This window comes from Nannospalax galili, unplaced genomic scaffold, assembly GCF_000622305.1.
Source record: "Nannospalax galili isolate Female #2095 unplaced genomic scaffold, S.galili_v1.0 scaffold1472, whole genome shotgun sequence".
Taxonomy (NCBI): domain Eukaryota; kingdom Metazoa; phylum Chordata; class Mammalia; order Rodentia; family Spalacidae; genus Nannospalax; species Nannospalax galili.
In genome coordinates this window covers 658,756-665,605 of record NW_008331793.1, presented here as the reverse complement: position 1 = coordinate 665,605, position 6,850 = coordinate 658,756, and positions in this window count along the sequence as shown.

The following is a 6,850-nucleotide window of genomic DNA, read 5'->3' as shown; positions in this document are numbered from 1 at the left end:
TAGAAAAAGATATAACTATACAGAAAAAAAAAGCACACAGAACCAGAACACCAACTAGACAGGACCAGAGCAGAAATTTGCCACAGTACATCATAGTAAAAACACTAAATGTGCAAAATAAAACCAGAGAACTAAAGCTACAAGAGACAACAAAGTTACATATAAAGGAAAACCCATCAAATTTATAGCTAACTTTTTGATTCAAATTATAGAAGCCAGATAACTTTAGAGAAAAGTATTCTACATTCAAAATGACTGTAATTGTTAACCCAGAATACTTTTCTCAGTAAAACTGTCCTAGTCAAAGGGGAAAGAAAAATCTTCCATGATGCAGACAGGTTGATAAAATTCATGTCTAACAAACCTACCATACAATGAATACTCTAAGCAATACAAAAGATAGATGAAAAGAATCACCATACCCAAGAATCTACAGAAATAAAACAAAGAAAGTATAATGCTAAAACCAAATAAGACCTAAACAACAAACAAAATAAAATTGCAGGTACCAAAACACATATTTAAATAATAACAATTAATATCAATGGCATAAACTCCCTAGTCAAAAGACACAATGTAGGTGAATGGATTAAGAAACAAATTCCATGTACTTGTTGCTTTGCAGGTGGTATGACATTATTCATAAGAGCTTCCAAAAATTCCACCAGAAAACTATCAGAAATGTTTTATACTTTCAGCAAAATGGCAGGTTATAAAATCATTTTGCAAAAGTCACTAGTCTTTCTGTATACCCATAACAAGCGATCAGAGAAAGAAAATAAGGAAACAATCTTGTTCACAATAGTATGAACAAAATATAAAAGACTAACCCTAATGAAAGATACTGAAGATCTGTACCAAGAAAACTTTAAATCTTTGAAGAAAGAGACTGAGGAAGACACAAGGAAATGAAAAGCTCTCCTATAATCAAGAATTGATAGAAATAATATTATGAAAATGATCATTGTATGAAAAGCAATTTTTAGATTCAATGAAATCCCAATAAAAATCCCCATGACATTTTCCACAGAAATAGAAATATAAAACATTGTGAAATTCACATGGAATCACAAAAGACCCTGGATATAAAGCAATAATGAGCACAAATACCAATGGTGGGGATAGTGCCATATCAAATTTCATACTACATTATAGAGTTATAGTTAATAAAGCAACATGGCATTGGCACATAAAGAGACCTGGAACAAAATAGAAGACATAAACATAAATGCTTGCAATTTCAAAAACCTGGTATTTGATAATGGTACCAAAAAATACAGTGGAGGAAAGACAGCATCTTCAATGAATAGTGCTGGGAAAACCATATCTCCATGTATAGAAAAATTAAGTTAGACATATGTCTGTCACCTTGCACCAAAACAAATTGCAAGAGATTCAAAGAATGCTAGGTGAAACCTGAAATACTGAGTGTTATAAAAAATTAAAGGCAGTACCCTAAAATGTATAGAGTCAGGAAAGGGCATTCTAAATCAGACTTCAGTCACTCAAGAATTAAGGTTAACAGTTGAAAAATGGGACCTCATTAAATTAAAACACTTTGTACAGCAAAGAAAACAACCTACTTAGTGAAGAGCATGTCCATATAGCAGAAGAAAATCTTCACTTAATATATATCTGATTAAGAATATACAAAAAACTCACAAAAAGAAGAACTAAGAATACGAATGACTCAATTAAAAATGGGCTATGGAATGAACAGATAGTTTTCAAAAGAAGAAATAAAAACAGATAAAAAAAACTTGAAAGTGTTCAACATCCTTAATAATGAGGGAATTCAAATTAAAACTACTTAAAAATTCATCTTACCACGGAAAGATCAGGAGAAAAATTGATAGCTAAGATCAGGAGAGCAGTTAATATGAAATTCTGGCCAGTACACAAGAAAAGGGAACTTTTATTCAATGCTGGTGGGATTGCAAACTTATGCAACCACTGTGGAAGTAAGTCTTGAAGAACTCTTAAAAAAAACTAAAAATATCAGAGGCTGTAGAGATGGTTCAGTGATTAATACCCAGGTTCGAGTCCCAGAACCCACATGGTAGCTAACAACCATTTCTAACTCCAGTTCCAGAGGAATCTGACCTTCTCTTCTGCCCTCCATGGACATTGCAGGACATGGGTACACTTACACACATGCAGAAAATACATTAATACACATAAAATAAAAATAATAGATACAATGCAAAAAGCCTAAAAATAAATCTACCATGTTCATTTCTCCTTGGCATACACAAATATTCAATCCCCTGCTGCAAAGACATTTGCTCAGACATTTTTTTGCTGCTCTTTTTATAATATCTAGGAAAGGAAGCTACCTATCTCTCCCTCAGATGGCAAGTGGATAAAGAAAATGTGGTATATTTCCACTATGGAATTTTACTCAACAGTAAAAAAAAATGAAGTCATGAAAATTGCAGGTAAATGGATGGAACTAAAATCTGTTATACTAAATGAAGTAACACAGACTAAAAGAAACAAGATACATGTGTTCTTTCTCATTTTTGCAACCTAGATCCAAATCCTTTGATGTGAGTGTATATACTGATATTCCTGCAGAAACCCAGAAAATGAAAAGGAACTGTGGAGGGGAAGGGTTATAAGGAGTTTGAGAGATGGGGATTTTAGAAACCAGTATTATTAAGAGAGAAATGGAGAAATGGAAGATGCTTTAACTGTGGAGGGAGTTGGAATGGGCACATGGGGAAGAGATGGGAGAGGCAAAGAAAATTTAAGTGGTGTGAAAATACACAGGGGCATGTATTAATTGAAAAGTCTATAGAAGAATGCACATACAATGTACGTATGAGTATATGAAAATAGCTGAAGGCCGTACAACAAAAAACACAGTGCCACGCAGGGGAAACCTCCCTTCAGCTGGTTTCTCAGAATAGTCCAAGAGATTCCCAAAGTAACACAGGCTATTGCCTTAGTCCATGTTTACCTCCAAGAACAAGACCCTACTGCTGAACACAGGACGTATTTTGGGCACAGGATTTGGAGAAACCGAACAGGAAATGATATGGAAGTCTCCTTCTGGAAGAGTAGCTCCCTTTCTAGGAAAACTGCCAAAAGAGAAAAGCAGTCACCGATCTTACTCAGCTGTAGACTCTGCAAACCACATCAATGACATGCCTAGTCAATAATCTCTACTGGTGCAATAGATGTACTTTTTTCTTGGGTGTAACCAACAGCTGTCTAATTGGATATATGACTTATTTAATGGGAGGGAAGCCGTGTGTACTACTGTGAACACAGCCAAGTACACATGTCTAGAGATGGCATCTATCCTAGAGAAAAACTTATTTTGTCGTATCCCAAAATCAGTGTAATTTCTTTATGTATTCTATATATGTATCCTTATATATTACAGAGAGGTATACCTCTCACCACTCATCAAAGAAGCCTCTTTTTAACAACAGATATTGAGTTCTATAAAGTTCCACAACTTGTCAAATGTGGAGAGTAAGTGTGTGTGAGGAGCCCTGCCCTACATGAAGCATCTGCGGTATAACCTTTCCACCTGAAGCTTACAGAACAGGGCAGAACGGGGGGCAGAAAGAATAGTAATGCATCTCTCAGCTCTCATCAGTGAAGCGTCCTCATGCAACAGACAGTATTTAACCTACAAATTCACAACTAGCTGAAGCTCAGAGAATAAAGATACAAAGATATTTTCCCTGAATATCAGATCTATACAAAAATTCTTCCATTCAACTCTCAGGTATCATTGTGAAATAGGGACAGAGTCCAGACAGTTGAGAAATTTCTATAACTAATACCAAATGCAACAGCATGTGCAAGATCCATGTAAGTGCAAGCCAGAAAATCTCCCAGCATAGTAGTGGGAAGGTAGGTAAAAAACAAAACAAAACTCCACTTTAGCTGAGGAGCCATTGGCAACTGATACCAATAGCTAAAAACCAGCTGGTTTTCTCTAATGGTGTGATGCTAGATAGAGTGTACACTACAAGATATAGGAGTAGGAAAGGATTTTCTAAATCAGACATCAATTGCTCAGGCATTAAGGTCAACAATAGGTGAGACCTTATTAAACTGAAAATCTTCTGTACAACAAAAGAAACAACCAAAGGAATAATAAACCACTGAGTGGGGAAATTCATTAACTGCTATACATCCAACAGAGGATTAATATCTGGAATATACAAAGAATTCAAAATACAAAGAAATAAGAAAATAAACAATCCAATTAAAAGATGGACTAAGGACCTGAGCAGAGTGTTCTCAAAGAATCAAAAATGGCTAAGAAACACCTTAAAAGGTATTCAAGAGCCTTAGTAATTAGAGAAATTTAAATAAAAACCACTTTAAGATTTCATCTTACCACAGTCAGAATGGCTAAGATCAAGAAAACAAAAGACATCTGAACATGAGGGGATGTGTATATCCGAAGCCTATATAACAAGGAACAGCACTAGACAGGAGAAACCTCCCTTTAAGTTGTGGGTCAGGGTAGTCCAAAAGACCCCTAAAACAACAGAGGCCATTGCCACAGCCCTTGAAAACCTCCCAGTACTTAAAAGTAATACTATTGCTTAAGACAGACTATACTTATGACACAGGACTTATAACAATGGAGCTAGAAATGACCTGGAAGCTTTCTCCCTGAAGACTAGCTTTCGTAGTTCTAAAGGATATTCTGTATGCTGCTAAGTGAAAAATCAATCATTGGTCCAACCCAGCTGTAAAGTCTAATAACCAAAATGACTGGCACAGCAAACTATCTCTTTTGGTGCACTAGTGGCACTTTTATCTAAGGGGTTATCAACGGCTATCTAACTGGACTTAAAAAAGCCCTCTCAATAGGTGAGAACTCCTGAGTGGCACTGTAAATATAGCTAAAATCACATAGCTGGAGAGATCATAGATCTAGAGAAAACCCTAACCCTGGCATATCTCTAGACAAATGAAATTTCTCACTGTATGCTAAATCTTACATTATAATAATTACATATAATATTAAATTTTCAGACTATTACAGTTTCAAAATTGGTCATATAGAGAGAATATATATCTGAGAGATGCCTAGCCTTAAGTGACACATCTGCAGTGGAACTTCTTTACCTAAGGCTCATGAAGCATGGTGAAACAGTGGGTAGAGAGAATATTAATGCATCCCTCAACTTTCACCAGGAAGGCTTTTTCCCATATAACAGTACAATGCACACAGAAGGTCCCAACTTGCTAAGTTTTAGAGAATAAGAGACTATTAATAATAATAGAATGTGTATCCCTGGATAGGATTTCTATATTAAACCTTTCTCACCCATGGCTCGGGGTCCATTGCAGCAAAAGGGGCAGAATGATTTTAAAAGTTAGGGTTAGTGCCTGAACATAAGGAAACAAGGCTGACCTATGGGAATTTGCTCTTGTGAACTTGCAATAGTGGTGACAGCATGCACAAGACCCATTCTGACTCAATAAGAAAAAAAAAACCCAGGACAGAACTGGAGAAATGGGGAACCTTATCTAAGGAACTATTGGCAACCAATAACTGTTGGTTGAGAGAGATAGAATTGATCTTCTTTAAGTGAGTGACTTGAGATAGGCTGACTGGACTCCAGTGGATGAATTTGCACTGATGGACATCTGGGTACAAATGATTGACGGGATAATCCTTAATATTTATGACAGAATGAATGAAATTCAGTGCGAGTGGATGATGGAGTAGTGTGGATGGGTGAACTGGTCTAAATTTGATTAATATCTATTATATGAAATGCACACAAACTTAATAAAAAATATACATAAAGGAGTGGTGTAGGAGTGTCATCCAAATATTATTATAATACATTACATAAATTTGCAAAAATTCAATAAAATGAGTTATCTTTTTAAGACAGTTAAAATGATCTATATAACTTTTATGAATATAATTTTCTGAAAAATCATCAAAGAGTCTTGCCTTTACTAAAAATATAAAGTTATACTGATTGAAACATGACTCTCTTCCTCTACAAACCCCTATTTTATTCTCACAAATTATGTGGTAACAAAATTTCAGTTATAAGTCTCATTATTCTATTGACTACTGAGACATCAAGATTAAGAAGCTCACTTATGGTTTTCTATATGTGAATACACATCATCAAAAGACTTCCATCTCTTTTAAGCCATCTTTATTTCTTTAACTTAGAAGTGTGAGATGCCGTGGGATGGTCCCATCGCAAAGGCTATTTCATTAGGAGCTCTGGAATCTGGAAATAACAGTAAAAATGTAACAGTAAAATAACTTAAAAACCTGAAAATAGGAAGAACAACCATTATATTAAAGCTGTCTAGAATATCCTATTGTTATAATAAACTTTGATTTGTCTTTATATTGCTTATCTAAATAGCTTTTTTTGCTGCATGTGGTCAGTTAAAGGTAACTAGTTAATGATCAGAAAAAGAGTAGGTGGTAAGGAATCAAAGAAGAGTATTTGTGTTCAACTCTAAGAATATTCCAATCCCAGCATAGACATTTGGAAATGAGTAAGAAATTCATCCTATTGTTATAATAAACTTTGATTTGTCTTTATATTGCTTATCTAAATAGCTTTTTTTGCTGCATGTGGTCAGTTAAAGGTAACTAGTTAATGATCAGAAAAAGAGTAGGTGGTAAGGAATCAAAGAAGAGTATTTGTGTTCAACTCTAAGAATATTCCAATCCCAGCATAGACATTTGGAAATGAGTAAGAAATTCCAACCATACATGAGGAGTTACTGGCAACTGATGGGTGTTGGGAGGGAGAGAGTCAGTCTCTTAAAAGTAAGACTTTTGGTACGTTGATCAGGTTCCAGTGAATAGAGTCACACTGAAGGACATTTA